The sequence below is a fragment of the Astatotilapia calliptera genome, chromosome 19, assembly GCF_964374335.1.
Source record: "Astatotilapia calliptera chromosome 19, fAstCal68.1, whole genome shotgun sequence".
In the NCBI taxonomy this organism is placed as follows: Eukaryota; Metazoa; Chordata; class Actinopteri; order Cichliformes; family Cichlidae; genus Astatotilapia; species Astatotilapia calliptera.
In genome coordinates, this window is record NC_137440.1 from 10008082 (window position 1) to 10030655 (window position 22574).

General features: G+C 45.3%; 2 long non-coding RNA genes across 2 annotated transcripts in view; both read left to right on the forward strand.

Annotated features, from left to right (window-relative positions):
• Positions 1–2959: 2959 nt before the first annotated feature.
• LOC145422548 (uncharacterized) overlaps positions 2960–22574 on the forward strand; it is a 30239-nt gene continuing 10624 nt past the window's right edge. The window contains exon 1 of the long non-coding RNA XR_013903858.1: positions 2960–3197. This is a non-coding gene — a long non-coding RNA (uncharacterized LOC145422548). The remainder of the gene's footprint in view (positions 3198–22574) is intronic.
• Positions 13741–14702, forward strand: LOC145422536 (uncharacterized). The gene is made up of 2 exons (XR_013903846.1): positions 13741–13865; positions 14454–14702. It is a non-coding gene; the product is annotated as an uncharacterized LOC145422536 (long non-coding RNA).

Consider the following 22574-nt stretch of genomic DNA (forward strand, 5'->3'; position numbering starts at 1 on the left):
CACCATCCCACAACACTGCACTCCTGCTTTTCTCTTTCCATCAACAGAAATGCTCCCCACACCTGAGCCTCATTTCCATCATCCTGTCTCCACAGTACGGCTGTCAAACATGTGGCGTGTGGACTAAAAGCTGGCCACCGAAGGGTCCGATCCGGCCTGCTGGATGGCTCTGCTCATAGTGAGAACTGCAGAGAAGGATAGCTTTACTCTCAGACCGTTTACTGCAGTAGGACTGAAGTTTAAATAAGGAAAATATCACATCACAAAATCTTTATTAACACACAGACAGCTAAGAGAGCCGGCGAGTCACCTGTCCTTGTTGTCAGTGTGCTTCATTTCATTGATACCATAAATCAGCTCATAAAAACAGGAAAGAAGTGTCTGACTCCCAAAGCGTCCTGGTAGCATCTTTCAGACCCTCCTCCATGCTCAAACCAAATCTACCCCCATGTTTGTGACAGAAAAAGTGAAATGTGACACATCAGAAATCTCCAACTTCAAACTTAAAGCGTCAGAACAGGAACATTTAATCCGTCCATCCTTTTGTGGGTGGGCTGCAGGGGCAGTGCTCGGACTTTCCCTGTTCCACGAGCCTGAAACACCTCGTCCAGGATTCATCCTGGTCACATGCTGAACTACCTCAGCCATGTGGAGAAGTAACAGCTCCTCCCTGTCTCTAAGGGAAAGCCCAGCCTGTTTCAGCCTCTGCGCACAGCTCAAGGTCACGAGTGAGGATGGGAGCTTTGACCTTCAGGCTCAGCTTCCTTTTTACCGAAACAAACCGCTACAGCATCCACATCATTCATCCTCAGGAAAGCTGCACAGGTGAGACCCCGTCATAGAGCCGGAGGGAGTCAGCTGCAACTGCTCACAATCCTTCAACAGGTTCATCTGCAGAACCTTTAGGACTTTTGTTTCTGCTGCAACGACCTCACCAACCAGAGACGGAGCCTCCAGAGAGGGGAGAAGAAACCCTGCGGCAAGGGAGAGGAAGGTGCTGACTTCTAACCCGAGAGAAGAAACGAGATCCAGATCTTGTTTTTTAGAGTTCATGGAAGCCAGACACCTCTGAAAGCACCAAAAATAAACCCATAGCTGCTCATCTCAGATGTGTCATTGTGTTATGGATGTGAGTGTGTTCAGAAGAAAAAAGTGTTTTAAGCAGTGAGATCAAATCTGTGGCCCGGGATCTAAAGTCAGTTTGACCTGGCCCCCGTCTCCGTGCTCACCGAGGCGGCCTCGTTGCCCTTTGACACCTTTAACCAATCAATGATGGACGTGGTTTCAGGGAACTGGAGGAGGCTGATGAGGAAACCATCTCAAGTGAGAAGCTGCTTTTCTCCCCCGGAGGAGGTGAAAGAGGCGGGAGTGACTCAAGGCCACAACCTCTAACTCCTCGGATGTTGGGAGCGAGGCCAGCCGAGCTGCAAGAAGCGCCCAGAGGCAGTGCCTGCTTTGTGGGGAGAGAGATAGCAAGAGATGGGTGGTGGGTTTGGAGAAGCTGTGCATGCACACTGACCCTGGCAGATAGCAGACGAGAGAGGGAGGGGGGCATTCAATCATACTAATGAGCGAGGGGGGGGGGGGGGGGGGGGGGCAGAAACAAGGATTGAAGTGGTGGAGGTGGTTGGCAGTGCCAGGCTTCTCCACCAACTCCTCCTCCCCACCCTCACAACACACACATGCAGCAGCCACACTCATTAGTGCCGGGCAGACCTGCTGTTGGATGGAGCTGAAACGCCAGCTCAAACAGCCTCTCTCTCTTCCCTTCTCCTCCATTCTCCCCTGGTGTCTCTCGCCCGCCTCTCCTCCTCTCGCCTGTCTCTCCCCGCTCCATCCTTCTCAGCCAAATTGGCCCTCTGTTGTTTTCCCGTTCCTCCTTTCACTTCTCCCCGCTCTCGTCCCTCCATCCTTTATCTTTTCCCTCCACTTCTTCCCATGTTTCATCCTCCCCTCGTTCCTTACTTCCTCTCCCCTTCGCAGTCCTCCCCTCCAATCCTTGCTCGTCTCTGCTCCCGTGGTGGAGGGCTGATTTGGAGGATTAGGCCCGTGGCAGGGTTGTTGCTGTGTCAGTCTAACAGGCAGGGATCTGGACCAGAGCTCATTCCAAATCCCTTCCTCCACGCCTGCCTGCCTGGCCACCGAATTAGCGGCTTCCTCTCCCTCGCTCCCTCTTCCTCCTTTCATCTCGCTCATCCTTTTCTTTTTCCATGCCTGTCTTCCCCTCCTCCTCTATGTTCTTCATCACCGTCTGGTGTCCGCGGCATATTTCCATCCTGCTTTTTCTCATTATTTATGGCTCTCTTCTGTCCTGTATCCTTAAAAAAAGCACTGCGAGCCTGCTTACCGAGAGCATTACATCCTGATATCTCAACCAAGAAATATGATCACATCACCTCACTGTGTTAGCTCTTTTTTTTTTTACCACCAGCTGTCACTTTTTCATTTTAAATCTGGTCCTTTCCTGCCTGCTTACCGTTTAACCTCAAAATCACAACCAGAAATTGTCATTTTTTTATTAAAAAGTCCACGTTTAAACCAGAAAATCGTGCCTGATGCTGTTTGCTCTCTTTGTATGCTGAGAAAACACCTTTAAAAAAAACAAAAAACCCTTAGCTGGCTTAAAAAATGTCAGTCTTCCTCATAACCCAATCCTTCTTAAAATATCAGGGGGCCAAATGCTCTTTTTTAATTGCAGCTCAAGGCGAGTATACAGTCAATCTGCTCGGATAAGTGAGTTCTTCCTGCAGCCTCGGGGAGCAAATAGAAGCAGGTTAGCGCCGCTTTACTGAGGTTTTTTACATGCAGGTCACAAAGTAGAAGCTCGGCAGATGTCAGCGATATTTCTGTAAAAAAGAAATTAGAAAGGCACAAGCAGCTGATCGCTAGTTGGACTTACAATCTGCATTATTAGGGGCGTGGCCTCTTTGACTGACAGGTGAATGACACAGGTGGCTGTAGCTGCTAGCTGTGTGCTAAGCTTCACCTGAGCTAATTGTAGCTAACACTGAGGACCAAATATAGGCAGACATGTTGACCCTGTGTGAGCAGCCTTTGAGTTTACAGCCGACCTTTACCTCAGCTGTATGTTTGGTGACATGGTGACTTCCACAGAGCTGAGAATGTGTTCTGCATCAGACCAAAGTACTGCAGAGGAATTTCCTTTGAATGACTGCTGATGCAAAGTGATCTCAAAGGTAAGTCAGTCATGTGACACAAAACAATGTGGAGAAGCAAAATATTCTTTTCATTTATTTGTTGGCGGTCTCCTTTGCTTCTCCTCAGCATGTGGAGAGGTGTGCGTACATATATTGGCACATTTGGCCTTTTGTGCCTCAGTAGTTTCCTCCGACTTCTTAGTGCTCAGGGAACAAACTGGATAAAAGTGGTGACTAAAAACGACTTTAAAGGCTCTGACGGTGGAGCTGGTGTCTGGGCGGGTCCCGCTTTGGTTTATCTCATGCATGTATGCTGCTGTAGCGTGGGGGGAGGGCGCTCTGCAGGTGAGCTACAGGTGGTAGTAACACTGCAGGTGACGGAGAAAAGAAGTCCCATCACCTCTGCAGCTCTTCTCCAAAATCATCTTTGCAAATGATTTATGAGGAAGGACAAGCTGCTTACGGATGCGCACACATGTTCTGCAGGAACATGCTGCAGAGTGCATCGGTGTGCCAGCACATCCTCAGCAGCATCAATCAGCCTGATGAGAGCCGCTGTCAGAAATCGCTGTCTGAGCAGGTCGCCTCGTCGAGATCAACAGAAAAGCTCCAGAACGACGTTCATAACAGCATCCAGCTCATTTCTAAGATCTTATCTCACGGAGAAGCTGCACGCTGGTGTCTGCATGTTGGCGTGCTGGCTGTGGAAGAACGGGCTGCAAAGAGATACCGGCGCTACAGCAGGATGCTGAGGGGCGCCAGTCTGCTGTGTTACACCCAGGTTTAGGTGAGGACAGTGGGGAGGGGTAGCAGTAACCCTCGCACGGCGCACAGCTGATGGCGTTGTACGCACAGATAACGCGCCTGATCGGGGATTTCTTAATACATCTGTGAGGTACGGCACAGACTGAGAGTACCGATCTTACTCAAACCCAACCTGCTCATCAGTTACCATGGCGATGATCCCCAGAAACAGGTGAGGTGACCTGGTTAATCTGTGAAACACAGCTCAGCACTGTAGCTCGACTGCTTGCTGAGGAGGTTAAGAAGATCCAGATAAGTGAAAGTTATCCCGGCGTGTTAAACAGCTTCCCCGACCGAACCCGAGCCGCCGCACTCCCATGAGCCTTTGCTCTTCCTCTAATAAGTACGAGACACATTTCATGTGAATCTTTTTGAGCTTTTTGCAGCTTCCAGGCTGAAAAGCTGCCCTAATATAATGAGTGCAGGCTTTTTGTGTGTTTGTGACCTCCCGCCATGCGAAACCTGAACAGAACCCACTCAATACAAACGTGATCAAACCTTTCTTTAATAACAGATTCAGCACCAAGTTCAGTGGGTTGGTGTTTGTTGGCGGTGCTGCTGTTGCTGAGCCGAGTGTCTCGCTGTGCTCCACAGTGGAAACGCTCTCATTTCATGGTGCTCTGTTACTGTCTTTGCCTGAGCAGGCCGGGCCCAGGGGAGGGGAGCAGGTTACAGCGATGCTGTCTGAAGGACACGAGGACACTGAAACTGTGAGTCACAGAGAGGGATGGAGGAGGTAAACACGGGACGACGGCGAGCTGGGAAAGCTGAGCGCACAGCTCATCTACGAGCGGGCGTGAAGCTGAGGATCAGGATTTCTCACGGCAGCAGTGACTGAACTGGTGCTGCGGACGCATCAACTCAGATTCTCTGTGTTCAGACATTTGTCTCCCCAAAAACCTTTAATAAGAGCAGTTTAACCTCAGTTCCCCATCCTCCTGTGATCGTGTTTCATCAGCACAGTATCAGCGAGGACGTCACCAGCACTCCAAACATTGCTGCTCTTTAGTTTTTGGCTTCATTCACATCTAAACTTCTGGCATTTGAATAATTTTGGAAATTTATTCAAATTCTTCAGATTAATAAAATCCCACCGATGACGCAGAGGTCTCACAAACCTCGTGTCAGATATGAAACTCTTAGTGTTAAAGGGTTAAAGCGTCGCTCTCGACTGTGTCTCTGGAAAAGCAGTGAAGCAGCTTCAGTACGGAGCATCTATGTGGTCTGACTCATAGTAGCTGCACACTTCGTTGTGCAGTGAGAGACGCATGCAGTGTGCACAGGTGAGTTTGCAACTTGGGGAACATGAATGTCAAGTTATTCATCAATAACTTTTTCAGGACAAACATGGGCGCAGAAACATGTTCTGGTTTCTCTGGAGAATTTCCCCCTTCATGAAAACTGTTGTTATATAAAAGTTTAAAGTTTGCATTACTGGGAGCGTGGCCTCTTTGACTGACAGGTGGATGATGTCACAGGTGGCCACAGCAGCTAGCTGACCAATGACATGGCTACTGTGAGGTCACTGTACTAACAAAGCGTCCAATCGTTGATCTGTGAAGCTAGAAGGAGACTTGTTTTTATTCCTGTACTAGATCAGCTTTGCATGATTCACAGTTCATAATAATCCTTTTGTCCTTGGCAGTTCATCCTGTCTGAAACAAGCCCTCTTAGCTCCGCCCTATTTGATAGGTTTGTAGCTTGAACCTATTCGTTGGAACGTTGAAGGCAATATAATTACACAGCAAGCAAGACCCGAAGTAGGCAAAGTTCTTCATGTTACTCATGCATGAGGGAGTCCTGCCTGGAGCCAAGTGTCGTTCCACCACTTGACCTCCGTCAGACTCTCAGCCAGGTTCCCCATAGCACTCCTTTTATTGTGGTTACATGAATATAGGGTCATTAACATATAACATCTTACATAGGTATACATGTGAACAAAGAATACTGTGTGTGTGTGTGTGTGTGTGTGTGTGTGTGTGTGTGTGTGTGTGTGTGTGTGTGTGTGTGTGTGTGTGTGTGTGCTATGCCATATATCAACAAGAGAAGATACGGATCTATGCCAGAACACTCTGTAGAGGAGTGAACGCACTCCCCTCTTCATGCTACACAGAGTTGTTACAGACCTCCTAGGATGAGACATTCTTTCAATCTTCAAATGATTATACACCTCTAAGCATATATGGTTAAATATTTCTAAGCATAAATGACAATGAACAATACAAAACTTAACACTATTAAACCAATTCTTTTCTGATTGGCTGCTCCTTGTAAACGGGTGGGTGGGGCTTCCACTATGCTTGACATAAAAAAAGAAACGCGTGTTTAGAGCATGGATTTCTGCGCAGACGCTGGGGGCACAGGAACTGCAGAAATGTGACAGGAAGTGAGGAGCGCCAGCCTGCTGACGGACAACCTCATTTCTGTAAATTTGATCTTGAATAATTAGAATTAAGACTGTTTCCTGTGGTCTGGGACGCAGAAGTGAAGTTGAGGAATCGCTGACGTGTGTGGTTGCAGTCCCAGCGGGGTGTTTGTTAAAGGGCGGGGGGCGGCGAGCCTGGCATTTACTCACACGGCCGGCAGCCGTGCTAGATATACAGGAAGAGTCGGCAGATCAGAGGGACGGCGGGCGCAGAGCGGCGTCAAACAGACATGAAAGATGATGTTGACTTTTCTCACACACACACACACACATACTCGCGTTCCTTTCACCTGCGTGCCAACTGTTGTTTGATCAGAGCTCACTGGCGATGAAATGTGCTCCGGGTGCGTTTGTGCTCCAGCGGAAAGCCAAAAAAACGAACACGGGAGCGTGTCAAAGCCCACGGGCTGCATGAAAGAGAGTGCTGACGGTGACAGAAACGCAGCCCGGCGGTAGCTCGGGTCTACTGGGATCACATGTACAGAATTAGACCTGGAAGTTGCTGGAGGTGAGGAATGATGTCACCATTGCCGGTAACAAGACATCGACATCGCTGCGTGCTTGTTTGCTCGCACGGTACGTCTGCTAAACGAGCGCAGGTCACGAAGCTGCGGCGAGGAGCTCGAGCTGAGCAGAGCTTTCTCCAGATCATTTAACCATCGAGTTTCTGAGAAGATTCAGCATCCACGGTCACCGACAGGCTGCTGCTGTCACTGGAAGCAGCACCAAACATGGACACACATCGTAGCATCACCTGGTAATCAGTGATGAACCCTCAGCATGAGCGTGTTCATGGTCACATAACGGCCACGCCTCCTTTCTCACTCCAGAACTGACCAAAATTTACAAACAGCTTCTTATCTTATTCAGCACGACCTGAAAGCTGCGGCCGAGATCATAAACTCATCAGGAGAGAGTTGGCTGAGGTCACAGAAAAAGGGGAGGGGCCTTTTGTAGCCAGATGTCTTTGTGCAACCTTGAGGATCTCCTCAGTCACACTCGGAAAACCGTGGACTGGACTGGAGACGGGGAGCACTCGCAGTCTGCTGTCTGCAACTGAATGGAGGCGAGTCAGGAGTTAGCTGCAATCTGTTTGTGATAAATCAGTGAAAGGTTGCTTACAGTCAGAGTCCCAGATATGAAACACAAATTGATAAATCACACCAAAAACAGTGACGTAGCTGCTGCAGGACGGCGCTCTGACTGCAAAGTGCTGCTGTGATCTGCATCATGGCTTCTTTTCACTACATTTATATTCTGCACTGTTATTTGAGGATCTCTCTTTCATCCTGCTGTACAGCAATAATTCAGCATAAAACATGGTTTAACTCTCGTGCAGACACTTTCATGAAACACACTGGTCAACCATGGACCTCATAATCAAATCCAGTGTTTCAGCACCAAATCTGTTCCTGATAAAAGCTTTGATTTCCTGCACGCCTCTTTAAACTCCTGAAAACGTCGTGTAGCGACGTGAAGGGAGGCCGAGGGTGAATCAGGACTGCAAAACATTTGAACGTTTTTGCTGCAGTTAGGAGCAAACTGCCCACCAGCTTCATGAAAGATGTACACAGGATCTGAGGGGGAAGTGATTTAAACCACTCAGAGTTTTAACCACAGACCGTCGGCTCACCTTTAGCAGCAACACATCGGGGGCCGGAGTGGAAAAGGTGCAGATGCACTGCTGCAAACTTGCACGAAGACAGAAATGCAAAAGCACGTCTTTGATATGTTGCAGCTGTGTCTGTTAAACTTTTCATATACAACAGTAACTTTATAACTTTATATGTCAAGGACTCTTATTGTGAAAGGAACTGGAGGAAATGGGATTTTGATATGTGACATTGGTGATTTAATCACACCCTTCACAGCAACCTTCCTCTGATTGGCTGCTCTTCATAAACCGAATTTGAACATTAGACAGGTGGGCGGGGCTTCTGTGGTCACGGTGCTGCGTTCATGAGGAGGTCGTGTTAGAGACGTGTGTCCTGGTCTGTGAGCTAAACCTCACTTATCTCTGCCACAGATCACCGTACACACACACACACACACACACACGTATTCATGCGTATTTGGTCACGTTTCTGCATGGATGGACTTCAGCTAACACACTCATATAGTGCAGCAGCCTGTTTACATGTCAGTGCGCTGATGCTGTTGCGCTGCATCACAGAGGCAGCTGTGGCTGACGCGACCTCTCATTCCCGTCCATTGGTCTGTAAACAGCTCGTAAACTCTGCATGCAAATGATCCCGTGCTCACGATAACGTTTTCTAAAGGACAACACCTGCAGCTGGGAGGGACGGCGGGTCTCTGCAGCAGACTGTCCAATGCTGCACTGAGACTGGCCTTTGTGGTCCAGCCAGCCCAGTGACGTATTTATTGGATTTTGTTTGATTATAGATATTGAAACAGGTTTTAATCAGGTTTTTACGGTTGTTTGTTGGGTTCGTAGCAGCAATAATTAAATAATTAATGATTAGAATAATTAAAGGCTAAACTTTAGCTGTTAGCAGCGGCTCATGCTCAACGCTGCCATTCATCTGGCCTGAATTTTAATGGCAGTGTACTCCCCAGTGTACGAGGATACCGCCACCTGCTGACTGAGCGAATGAACCCTACTGTAAACTGAATTAGCGTCATTACAAACGTGTGTTAAATGTGATTTAGTGATAGTCGAGTGTGTTTATGCTTGTCTGTGTGGAGAGGATTGTTGGAATAGTGATGATAATGTCCGCTGTCACTGTCAATTGCCAGTAAATTGTGACATATTATAAAGTCTGTATTATTAACTCTGTCATTAGGCACCATTCTTCTTATTTTACGGCGCTGTTGTTCAATCGGGGAACGCTCTCTCTTGAGGAGAAAAGCAAAAATTTGTTGCGGATACGGATTATCCATTGTTTAAATGTCCCGGTAGTCGAAAAGGAGGCAGAGCTGTTGAGAAATGCTAGGAGCTAACTGGGCGCTAACCGTATCATTCAAATATATTGAATGTCGCAATGTTGGCAAAGAGAGGAAGTGACGTAAGATTTGCGCATGCAGGGTACGGATCGGGTATTGACAACCCCCTCCCTTCCTGTGTTGAATCGTAAGCGTAAGCAAATCACTCAGGACTCACTAACCCCCTCCCTCCTGGCTCACAGCTTCTTCTTCTTGGTTGGCAATCAATGTTAAGGCGCATTACCGCCCCCGGCTCACAGGTCAGTGGACATTTAGATGAGAAAATATATATTTAACACATTTAAGGAAAATACTAATAAAATAAAAATAAACAAAATAAATGTTTATTAAGCAATTTTGATAGGAAATTGCTTAATTTTAGAAATGTTTTTGCTCTTTTTTGCTCTATAAAATAGTTGGGTTTTTTTAGAATCATTCATCTTAGCAGTGGGATTTACATGAAAAGAGAAACAAATTAAGTTTGAGTGAAAATGTAAATTTTTTGCACTCTCTGGTCAACTGACTCAGTGGATCAAATGACTCAAAAAACCCGATTCACTTTGGTGAGTGACTCATTAAAACTCGATTCAGTAAAAAGAATCAAATTTACCATCACTATTCCACACTAAAACTACGAGCTGCGTGAGAGCATAGCAAAGGTAGGGGAGGGGCCGGTGACATTGAGAGATCTGATTGGACAATCCGGTGTCAGTAATTAATGAGCTGCTGTCAGTGCTTGTGTGTCAGCCCACCGGGAAAATGTCCGCTATGCCAGATTAGCGGTCCAGCCCTACGTAAGTCACTGTCTTGGATCGGGTTAGCTGGTGACATCATTTCCTTTTATTTTTACTGTGATTAATGTCAGTGTGGATTCACACTGACGATGGTAAATAAGATGGTTAATCACCTGCGTTCATTAAAACATCTAAAAAAATATTTATAGGCCCTTTAACAAGATGTTCGGCTAGAAAAGGATCATTAAGGAGAAATAAGTTTGAAAGCTTGCTGTAAACACAGGACTGATCTGCTCAATGTTCTGATCATTAATGAAAGGCTGTGATACGGAGCGGTGTGCGGCTTTACTGAATCAATAAACTTTATAACGTACAGAGCTCACTGAACAAAAGACAAACAGGTCAGATGTTCAAGTTATTTTCTTTTTATTCTACGAGTCTTCTTTTAACAAACAGCTGGTGTTTAGAATACAGCTGAATAAATATTAAAACACATCATTTGTTCATTTCTGGAGATCCGTCAACATGCTGGTTCACATGTTTCTGCATCTTCCTCCCAAATTTAAACTTTAATTCCAGTTCTTAAAACAGCTATAACACGTTTATTTATCAGGGAGTAAAGATTCACTCTGCCTTTAACCTTCACTCAGAGGTCAGAGAAAGTTTGAGAACAGCTGCAGGAGCATCGGGAGCCCCGACCACCCGGTCAGCTGATAGCTGGCGAGCTGTGCTGGTTGTTACGCTGGCAGGATGTTCTGCAAACGGGCAACAGACTGAACAGACAGTTTGGAGTTGGAGATCTGACCCTGACTCAAAGGATGTTCTGCTGATGCTCACCAGAGTTTTGGCTCCTGGCTAATGTTAGCTAATGTTACTTCACCTGCTAATGTGGACGAATTGTTAGCTACAGCTTATAATTTCATCTGGCGCCCCGGAGCGTGGATGTTACTAAATTTCCTTTCTGGTACATCAGGGCTTGCAAAATCGCTAGCCCGACGTCCCGGGGCTAGCGATTTTTCCAGTCGGGCTACCAAAATCTATCTCTGCCCTGCCCGTCGGGCTATTGTAGGAAGGAAAAATATATGTCAATGCTTTTGCATTCTTTCGGAAATGTAGCTGGGTAATTATGTCATTGGCATCGGTGAGCCACTGTCAATATGTGACATATTGAAGTCGCGTTTGAATTTGCGCTTGTTTTTTGCTTTCACTTTGCAATCGCACGAACTGTGTATAGAGAGCGACAGTACTGATTGGTGAGTGATGATAATTTGCGCACCAATTCCTCTGACATCGTCTTATTAATCGTTAGCTTACTACGCAAACATGGCAAGTGAAATCTCCCGCAGCAAGCTTAAACATATGAGAGGTTGATCGCGCAGAGAATCGCTGACCGTTATGTGAGTGCGTGTGTAAAAGCAGCAAGATACATATTTTAGTTCTGCTGAGCCAAATAAGACAGGTCAGGGTGAAGAAGTGACAGCCAAAGAAAAGCTTACCACAAAACGGAGAAGTTATGACAAATCAGACTATAAGGCAAAAAGAAAGTGCAGCTTTATGGTTTCATGGACAAAAGAATTTCTGTGGCTGCAATATGACGAGCTATATAACCGGGGCTGCACATAAGTGGTCCGCAGGTGCGCATTCGCTGTCAAAATAAAAAAAAAAACGCGCACAAGATAAGAAGTTGAAACGCGTGTTTGCATACATAAGATTTTCTGGAGGAGGACAGACATTTGTTTAGAACTCTTAAAGATGTCGAAGAAGCTCCTTTAAGCAATTACTTTGGTCTTCCTCCACCTCCAAACAAATGTCAGAAGGAGTCCGAACCACAAAAGAAGCGCGTATTCTCGGAAAAGTGGTTGCAGGAGGTGAGCTGGCTTCAAACAAATGATGAACGCACAGAGATGTGGTGCAGAATGTGCCGTGAAAATCCCACTCTAGCGCACAAAAACAGTGCTTTTTATATGGACGCAAACACGCGTTGCAACTTCTTATCTGGTGCGCGTCTTTTATTTTGACAGCGAATGCGCACATGCGGACCACTTATGTGCACCCGTGTAAATAACATAATGTTCTGCCGGGTGTGTTGTTGGTTTTCTCTCGATTTCTGAGTCGACAAGCGCCTTTGTTACTGGGACCAGTCATTTTAAGAAAGGCCCCCATTAGAACCCATGAGAAATGCAAGAAATGCATTATTGCTCAGTCTGCAATATCTTTCCCAGAACAAACACCAATTGCAAATAACATACTAAAAATAAACCTGAAAAATCTGTTTAGAACAGCGTACTATGTTGCAAAGAGTGAACTACCACTGGCACAATTTAGCAGTCTTTGCAAACTTCAAAAAGCAAATGGCCTAGATCTTGGTTCCACTTGTCTCTTACCCGTGACTTCGGTGGAAATTTCAAATTCAGGATCTGACACAGACTGATTCAAGTCCTACACAGTTCTTACAAATTCATAGAAATTTCTGTTCAATTAGAACCAAGTATTTGAGTTGATGATTGTAATTTTTATACAATGTTGTAATTTGTTTTTCAACAATTTTTTGATTAATGTTTTGTTTCCTTTACAATATTAAACTTTAATGTATAATATTGTAAAGGAAACAAAACATCAATCAAAAAATTGCTCTCTTTTTTTATTCGGGCTACTTACATTTATTTTGGGCTAGCAAAAACTGAAGAGTCCCTGCCCGAAGGGCTACCAGGGATTTTGAAATTTTGAGAGCCCTGTACATATTTGTAGTTTGTGGTCGAGTCTGTATGACATTTGGTTTTTAGTGATAAGCTAACGCTAGCTCAAAAATGGAGTCTCTTCTAATCTGGTGATATCCAGCAGACTGATTTTATTTATGCTAATAGTCCGTTCAAAGACAAATCATCTTCTGTTGAGGAAATGAGAACAATAATGACAGAAACATCTGTGCAGCACTTTGAGTTTACAGAAAGTACTTGTCAAATTTCTGTATTTGTAAAAACGTTTCTTGATTTCTTTCATGAAAGAAACTCAAACTCAAAACAGAAAATCCCTCCCAAATTTTCACTCTAATCAAAGAGAGTGACGCATTTCTTTGTCAAATTTACGCAAAAACCATGAACAGCACAGACTGTTGAATATCACAAACTGAACATCTCCTGTTACCAGTTTTACATTAACTTTTTATTTAAATAAGTCTGTAGCTGTACATGTACACAAACTACATTTTCTGTTATTACAGCAGCACCCCTGCAGTACCTTCATCGCCCACAAGGGGACCCCAGCGTACACTTTGGGAATCATTGCGTTTGATTATTTCAGGCTTTACTTGTTTCACAACTTTTACTTTGAAGGCGAACCTTCTACATTTCTGATTTTTGTCGCTCTTTCTCGAGTTTTACCCCAGCTAGGATAGTAGCTAGCAGTGTTTGCAGACAACAGGGAAAACTAAAAGCAACTAGTAACCAACGTAATCACTACACAGCAAATTCAAAAGTGTTAAATTTTTTGGTGTTAATAGTCTCCTTGCAAAAGTAGAGTTAATTTTACTCTAAGCAGAGTCACATTCTTTTAATGTAACTCTGAGGTGTAAAATGATAGTAGTTAAAATCGAGTGTTAAAAATGAGTGTTTCTCTGTCAAATCTGGAGGTGTTACAATGGAAACATTAACTCTTGACGTCTTAACTCTGAACTCCTAGAGGGGCTATGACACCAACAGAGTAAATTCACAGACTCCGCCCCCAGCACGGCTCCAATCGAAGCTGAAGTGAAGCCGTTTCAGAACATTTTGCTCTACATATTTGAGTTGTTTGCCATGCTTGGTAAGTCATTTTTTCAAAGATTGTTTCAATTGTTATTAGCTTTTACTTCTGTGGCTCTTTGGAGTTGAGACAAAGCTGTGTGAAAGGCATTAGCCATGTTGCTCGCTGATAGCATAATATTCTGTTTTAGCTAGCTGAAAGGTATTGTTTGCGGGCAAATACCACAGCCTTGAAAAAAAGCTTGCATGTGAATTTTCAGTCAAATCTTTGGTCAAATACACCTAAAACAATGTCTAGAATGTGAAATGTTGGTATAATGGTGCTACTTGAAGCCTGAAAACGATCGCCCATAAAAAAAAAACTAAAAAAACGAGCAAACAGCAGTAGCAGGCGTCCTGACTGGATTCTACGTTAGCATAGATCCCTCCAGAGTTTTGTGCACACGGTTTAGGTAAAAATGAAAAAGGTTGAGGTTTTACATTTAGTTCAGTATTACCTGTTGCCTGTGTCTTTGTCTTTTGGGAAAATACTTTACACAAGTAATGGCTCAAAGAGGATTCCTTTTTTTTTTTACTGTGCTGCAATTGTTTACTGGATTATTTGTGCCGTTAATTAGTGTCAACTAATTTTTATTCGATCTCCACACAGGATATGCTTGTGAAGATGGAATATGGGGGAGAGCAGAAGTGTGTTGAAGTTCCACAAAGTGATGAATGAAGGACATGCATATTGTATTGAAGAAATAAGTGATGAGAATGCTGTTATTTGCATTTACCATGTCAGACCTTTTGATAAACAAAATTCTAATAAAAGTGAGAACATGTACACTGTTACATCTTTCAGATAATGTTTTGAAATTGTGGTGCACAGTTCAGAATAAATGTTTTTCAAAAACCATTGCATCTTTTTAGTAAATGTTTATTTCCAAAAGAAATTTCTAGAAGTTCAGAACAGTAAAATTCCCGCTTTTTAGAATGAATTAGAAGATAACTCTTACGTAGTTAAACTAAAATACTCTTTGAGAGTTAATATATAAACTCTTAACACCAAGTGTTAAATTATCAACTCCAGACAGATTTGGTGTTTAACACTAAATCAGAGTTAACGTACCAACTCTCCAAAAAGAGTTAAATTAACACTCTCTGGTGTGGACCCATATAGACACTTTAATAGTGTTGAAATCAAATCTGACAGTGTTAATTTGGACATGCTGGATTTGCTGTGTAGGGGTGCAACGATACACAAAATTCACGGTTCGGTTCGGTTCGATACTTTGGTGTCACGGTTCGATATTTTTTCGATACAAAAAAAATGTTCATGTCTTTTTAATTTGTCATTTATTAAAATTATAAATATATATTTTAACTCAAAAGTTAAAGTTTTTAAATTTAACCCTAACCCTTTGCGTGTTTTTTATTTTGACAGCGAATGCGGACCACTTATGTGCAGCCCCGGTTATATAGCTCGTCATATTGCAGCCACAGAAATTATTTTGTCCATGAAACCATAAAGCTGCACTTTCTTTTTGCCTTATAGTCTGATTTGTCATAACTTTTATGTTTTGTGGTAAGCTTTTCTTTGGCTGTCACTTCTTCACCCTGACCTGTCTTATTTGGCTCAGCAGAACTAAAATATATATCCTGCTGCTTTTACACACACACTCACATAAGCTCAGCGATTCTCTGCATCCTCTTACATGTTTAAGCTTGCTGCGGGAGATTTCACTCGTCATGTTTGCGTAGTAAGCTAACGATTGATAAGACGATGTCAGAGGAATTGGTGTGCAAATTATCATCACTCACAGATCAGTGCTGTCGCTCTCTATACACAGTTCACGCGATTGCAAAGTGAAAGCAAAAAACAAGCGCAAATTCAAACGCGATTGCAATATGTCACATATTGACAGTGGCTCACCGATGCCAATGACATAATTACCCAGCTACATTTCTGAAAGAATGCAAAAGCATTGACATATATTTTTCCTTCCTACAATAGCCCGACGGGCAGGGCAGAGATAGATTTTGGTAGCCCGACTGGAAAAATCGCTAGCCCCGGGACGTCGGGCTAGCGATATTGCGAGCCCTGTATCTGATTGAGGAATCACTCATCTTTGGAAAAGAGAGTTTATTACAGAGAAATGTCTCTTTCCAAAATAAAAAGCTATACTATCCGCTTCTTCTGGGCTATATTCTCAGCAGCATATTAAACATGTCAGGTCCCCATAAGGAGAATCATGCGCTAACGGCTGTCTAAATGACTCGGGTAAAGTTTGTAGCATGCATGCTTGTTGTTTTTGTCTGCTTCCACTTGTCTTTGCACTAGGATGATGTAAATGTGCAGTCATATTCGTCGTGTTCCCACTAGTGCTTTCAGGCTAATCTCGTTGAAATGACCTTAACACCACAACACGGCAAATCTCCGTTAACGAGCTACCCCTGATCGCCCAGTGCATGGGGCTAGACGGCCAACACGTTAACGAGCTAACTGCGCTAACACACTAGTTCCCACCCATGTAATTAAGCATTGCGTGGCACATCCAACATACTGTTTTACTTTAGTCCATGACTCGCTTACCTTCAGGGTCATACGTCACATGAAAACCAAAATAATTCCAAACGCCAGATCTGAATGAGGGTGGGGGAGGTTCAATTTGCCATGTTGCAAATGGAGAGCTTAACTTCTGTCTCGCTAGCTTGCCCTGTGCTCTTCCTTCTGATGATGCTGTCTGTGTTGAGCGCTCAGCGGATCTGCGCTCGACAGTGCAGCCTAGGCGGAGTAGTCGAACGCAGATTCACTGAGCGGTCGACACAGACAGCATCGTCAGAAGGAAAGTTGATAAAATAAATTACAAATTTTGTATTGTTCGATACATATGCGTACCGAACCGAAAGCACTGTATCGAACGGTTCAATATCGATACGAATATCGTTGCACCCCTAGTAATCACTGAGAGGTTTTTGGTGCAGCAGCCACTGCCATCCAGTCAGCTGGTGCAGTTATTACTGTCTGACCTTTAATAATGACAGACGGCTCCCGCGGCTGTCGGTACTCTGACTAAATGTGACGGTAAATCCTGGAAATGCAGATTCAGTGAATGTAAACTTTTCTGTAGAATAACGAGGACACGTTTCTGAACCAGGCTGCAGGCGATGTCCGTGCAGCAGGTTGTGCTGTTGTGAGGACCGTGCTGCATGGTCACTGTGATGTTCTGGGCTGGAGGAGCAGTGGCAGCATCCACCAATCTGAAGTCGGACGTTAAACTAAACGTGAAGAACGAGTTTCCTTTTAGTCTTTAGTTGAAACCCAAAATCCTGCAACTGAAAGTTTGACCTACAGAAATCAGCAGGTCTGCTCTGAGCGCCACGCTCAACCCTCGCTGAGGAGCTGGGCCCGTCTGTGGCATTATGTTTGATGCTCCGCCCTTCAACTCCTGCAGCCCGCACGGCTGATCAAAACCACGGCTCCCACTACACCCACCAGGTCGGCATATATCAGCTTCCCCTCAAGCTCTCAGCACTGACTTCTCGCGGCAAACCGAGTGTGTGGACACGGATTAAAGACGATCTGCAGAACGTTCGGGATGTTTCCTCTTTGAGCGACGATAAACTCACACGTGCTCAGAGGTGAGAGGATGAGCGAGCGGCTCTCGACCTGAGACGGCCCCTTTTGTTACGTCGTCTCAAACACGAGAAAATCGAATCAAACACACACAAGAACACCCGCCATACCCAAGCGGACACACACACACACACACACACACACACACACACACACACACACACACACACACAGGCTGCATGGCTCTGCCAAATGAGGGGTCCTGAGAGGCCGTGGCTGTGACCTTGGCTGCCCTTGTATGTGCCTGACTCCAGCTGGGCGTCCATTAGAGGGCTCCACAACAGACGCTGGCATCTGCTGAGAGCCAGGGGTCGAACGCCACACACACACACACACACACACACACACACACACACACACACACACACACACACACACACACTGTAGCTTCAGATGGCACGTGTATGTGAGGGCATTTCATAATGCAGCGCTCATGCTGTGGGTGAGCAGCCGCGACGTGATCTGATGAATTTGAATCTTTTAAACTTTTTAAATCGCTCTGCCGTCACATGATTGGCTGGCAGCTTTTCACATGTCACAGACTAACAGTCAGCTTCATCTCAGAGGACGTCGCTACGTGTAATTTGACCAAATTTCACAGCGTGGGTTCCTCCGTATGAGATGTTGACAAAATCTGTGCAGAAACACATTTCAGGGTTTATGTGAAGATAACGAGGCTTCTGCAGAGCAGACGTCGCTTTGTGTTTTCCTGGAAAACTGGCGAGGGATGGGAAGGGAAAACCTGTGAATGTGTGTTTGCAGAGAGCAGAGGCTGTGGATTACAGCGGCAGCTCTGCCACGACTGCAAACAGGAGGAGCGATTACCTGTATCAAAGCCCCGCGGCAGGGCTCGGCAACCTTCGCTGTGAAAAGAGACGTTTTCTCAGAAATGTCGCTCCAAAAATCATCTGTGAGGAACCGCAAAACATCTTAGTCTCATAAAAAAGATGCACAGCAAAATGTTACCTTCATGCTGTGAATGTTCTTGCACTAAGTACACGAGGTGGGCCCAAATATTGTGCTTTTTAACCATTTCATTGTCAGTCCTCGTACAGTCATGTTTTCAGACAAACACTTTTACAAACCGAAGCTTCTGGATCCAAATCATTTTCTTTCCTTTACCTCATGACACCACGGCCCTGACCTCTGCAAGCACCGTGCTGGTCTCCTCATTTGGAGTTGAACAAACGGAGCCGTCACACAGCGAACAGCACAATGCAAAGTTTAGATGTGAGTTTGTGGTTTAACGTAAGAACACACTGTTAAAAAACAGAGTGGACGTGAAGAGACGATGAGCTGTGAGAAGAAAGACGGAGACAGGAAAGTTTCCTGGTTGATTCCAGAGTCGACGCGTTCGCTCGTACTTCATGATGTCAGCGGGACGGTCGGAGCTCCACATCTGAGGCGGAGGAATCATATCAGGGAGCAGCAGACAGCCGTGAGTCTGAGGGACGCAGGTCGTTCAGGATCACTGCGCTTGTTGCCAAATGCAACCGTCTGATTGGTCAGATCTGTTTATCCGCATGTGAACAAACAGAAAAATCGAGCTGAAAAAAAAGAATCCTGTGAAATGACGTGGTCGATGTGAACGTCTGCAGCGAGGACGGGCCTCTCCGAGAGGAGGATCTGTGCTCATTGGCTAACAGCTTGCGAGTGACAGGTCGTTAGCCAATGACTGCAGCTTTATAATTTTATTATTATAAATCTTTTGCATACACAGGTTGAATTTTACATTCAGGAGGGACTGCACATAAATAAAAATGAACTTTTAAAATGTTTCTTTTTTTTCTGTCTGATTGTAACAAACAAGCAATCATTGCTAAGATGTTTCTGTCTCAGATGTTCTCACTCGGCCGCTGGTTGCGATGAATGAATGCTGCGTGAGGCGGACTGTGAGTTGCTGAGGTGACCGACCGGCACTCCAGAGGTTGCACGTGCAACAGCCTCAGTCTCAATCACAACCAGCCACAGGTCACCTAGTGGGAGGAGCCAGTTTGACCTGAGTCAGACCTCTGATGGCATCAGTCACAGCTGTTTCACAGACAGCAGCGGACTGTGAGCGGTTGCAGAGCTGCTCCCTGTCCCTGGAGCAACCATTTCAAAGGCAACAAGATTGCCAGGTTATTGCCCCCAGTTGCAGTAATTTTGTCCGTGCTGCGGCCTCCAACCACAGCTTTCCCCGCTGTGACTGTAGCATACAGTAGTGATTACAGTAGGGTTAAACGATCCGATCTTGTTTCTATGCCTTCGTGTGTAAAAGCGTCTCATGAAGGGCAGAATTGTGGAAGTTGGCCGTCAGGATTTCACATTAATACCTCTGCGATGACCTTTGCCCCATGGGCAGATGGGCGTGTGCGGTAATGCGAGGGAGAAACTGCGAGCACTGTAATGGTTTTAATCAGCGAAGCAACAACAGCAACACGCTGCCGTCAGTGATTAGAGGAGCCGCGCTGCCCCTCCAGCTCCTGATTTAGCGGCGCCTGTGTGGCATTAACAACCTTGAATTATCTGCCACCACATCGGGATAAAAGCAGCGCCAAGGTGACTCGTAGCAACTATTGTCAGATGGTCCTCGCTTTTTCTTTAGCGAAGCGTGAAAGCGAAACGACCCGCCGAATTCTCCCAGTCCCTCAGCGCTAAATGGGAAAATATTACAATGCACACACTTCCACCTCCAAATTAAATGCCGCGAGGAGGAGGAGGAGGAGGAGGACAACTGTGGAATACTTAGAGGAAGCTGTATGTCTGAAACGTTAGGAATAAGAAAACATCCCTTCGGTGGGTAAAGCGCAGCTTTATTGCCCACATTAGAAATCCCTCAGGGCCATCAGTGCTGCTAATGAATGCCTGCTACTTATTGGATGCTAATTTTCCTCTGAATGCCGAGCATGTCGTGTATATCGGGGGCTTCTCTTAAACAAACTGCTCGGGGAGCATTGCTCCACAGTGCCAGGAGAAACCCGTCAAAATAAAAGCAGCGTTGAGGAAAGCCCCTGATCCTCCGACGCTGTTTTACTACACGTCTACTCGTCAGCTCGTGTATTTGCAGGTCAGCCTCGTGCGCGCTTCCTAACATGCTCGGCGTTCCAAGTGAGCTTCCGCTGGGTTTGTTTATATCCTCATTTGTTTGTCTGTTTGTTTGTGCGATCGCTGCGCTCTGCAGCTGAGCTAACAAGGCGCCATTTTGCCCGTGCGGCTGGTACGGTCCAATTAAAGCGTGTGATCAGCCAGAACGCTTTAATGATGGTTGTGGAGCTGGAGTTGACCGGCTCGCACAGAGAGAGGGGTGGCGTGCTGCTGTGAGGTGGTGTCTGCGGCGTGCTGGTGTTGTGGCTCAGTGGCTGCACTGCAGACTGGAGACAGGCTGAAATTAGCCTTCCTCTGCTTCTGTCAGGAGGAAGGCGAGCCAGCTGCACGCGCCGCCTCACGACTCAAGCTGAGGACTGTGTGTGTGTGTGTGTGTGTGTGCGCTCGTTCCTCTTCGGATAGGAAAAACACAGCATCACCCTGCTGACGTTAGAAACTTACCGTCCCAGGTGCGCCATAATGACACCCCCATGATCAGTGACCTTTGACCTTTATCTCCTACTGAAGGTACATTTTTCATTCCTTCTGTTTGATAAGAACATTTAAAGTAATGCTAAGGTGTGTTGTTAATATAACCTCAACATTTCCTGTGTATGTTTCAAATTAAAAGCTCTACAGAATGCCATTTGAGATGTTCCCTTCACTCCTTAAAACAGGACTTTTATTTTGAAACATTTGCAGGATGTTAACCCTTGGAAAAGTGTATATTCATTATAGACTATGGGCACCTTAGCATGTGCTACTTCCGGTGGGGAAACTCCTGTAGGGCTTTGTTTACGGTGTGATATTCGCTCCTTGTTTACAGTCGGGTTTTCCAAAAGAAGTCAACCAAATGGACGAATCAAGTGGCCACTTACATTTCTATGGATGTCCTTTGCATTTACCGAATATATCTGTAGATGATATTCATCGACTTGTCGATATTTTTACCCCCGCGCCTCAGAGCAAAAGCAAGAAAGGATTCAAATTCTATATTTCCCAGTATTTTTGTTTCATTGTTCTTTACTTTTACTTCCTAACATCCAAGCCTGCAGTTCCTCTTATGTCCAACAGAGGTGCCAGCAGTGAGTCAGTAAGCTGTACGCCTCATCTGGTTCAATTGTATTAAGGCTTTGTGTTTGTACTTATAGGGGCGTGGCCTCTTTTATTTGACATACTTTGGATTATTTTTTTGCTCATTAATAAAAAATATTAAAAATATTTTTTAAATTTAACATTTTTTAAATGTAAAAATTATTAAAAATATTTTTTAGTAATCTGATTACTTGATTAATCGATGGAATAATCGACACAACACTCGATTCTCCCGGGTGCTGGCTCAATTTCCATCTTTTATGTACAGTCTCCTGCCTATCAGTAGAGATTCGTAGATAGAAAAGGCATCAGACGGTTTAATTAGCTGGACGAGTCCTGACAGAGCTCGTTGTGATGCTCTCTGTGCAGTGAGGTAAGTGATGAAACATTGATGTCATATCTGCACCAGCTACAAAAACAAAGAGCCAGGCTGGAAAATAACACTGATCATCCTTTAAGCGCACTCGGTTGTCGAGCGGTGTGTTGTGTTATTGTGCGAGGTGGTGCTCAGGTCTCCGCTGTAGTGCTCTCTCTGCAGTGCACTAAGCAGGACACCTTATTTAGGACAAAGTGGGAGAGGAGAGTGCTCCCCCCTCCCTCCGACTCGCTGACCTTCTGGAAAGAGGTAGAGCTAGCAGAGGGAGGAGAGGCCATTTATCTACTCTCCCCACCCTCTACCCACCAGCACCATCCAAGTGGGGCAGCGAAGCTGAAGGTGAGGGCAGCTCGACCTGCTGCCTGCAAACATCGAGCCTTCCACTGCTCTCCGTCCCTAAAGTAACAGCTGTTCAAACGGGCGACGGCGTCAATCCACGGATTTTTAAACAAATTCAACATGGCCATCCCCCATCTCGCACGCATCCATCACCGCCACGCCGCGCTCCAGCAGACACGGCCGGTCGATTGGCCTCCCTGACGAACTGTCATCACCAATTAGTGCAAATGTTAACAACTGACATCCCATAATGTAGATTCAGCATCATGATCACA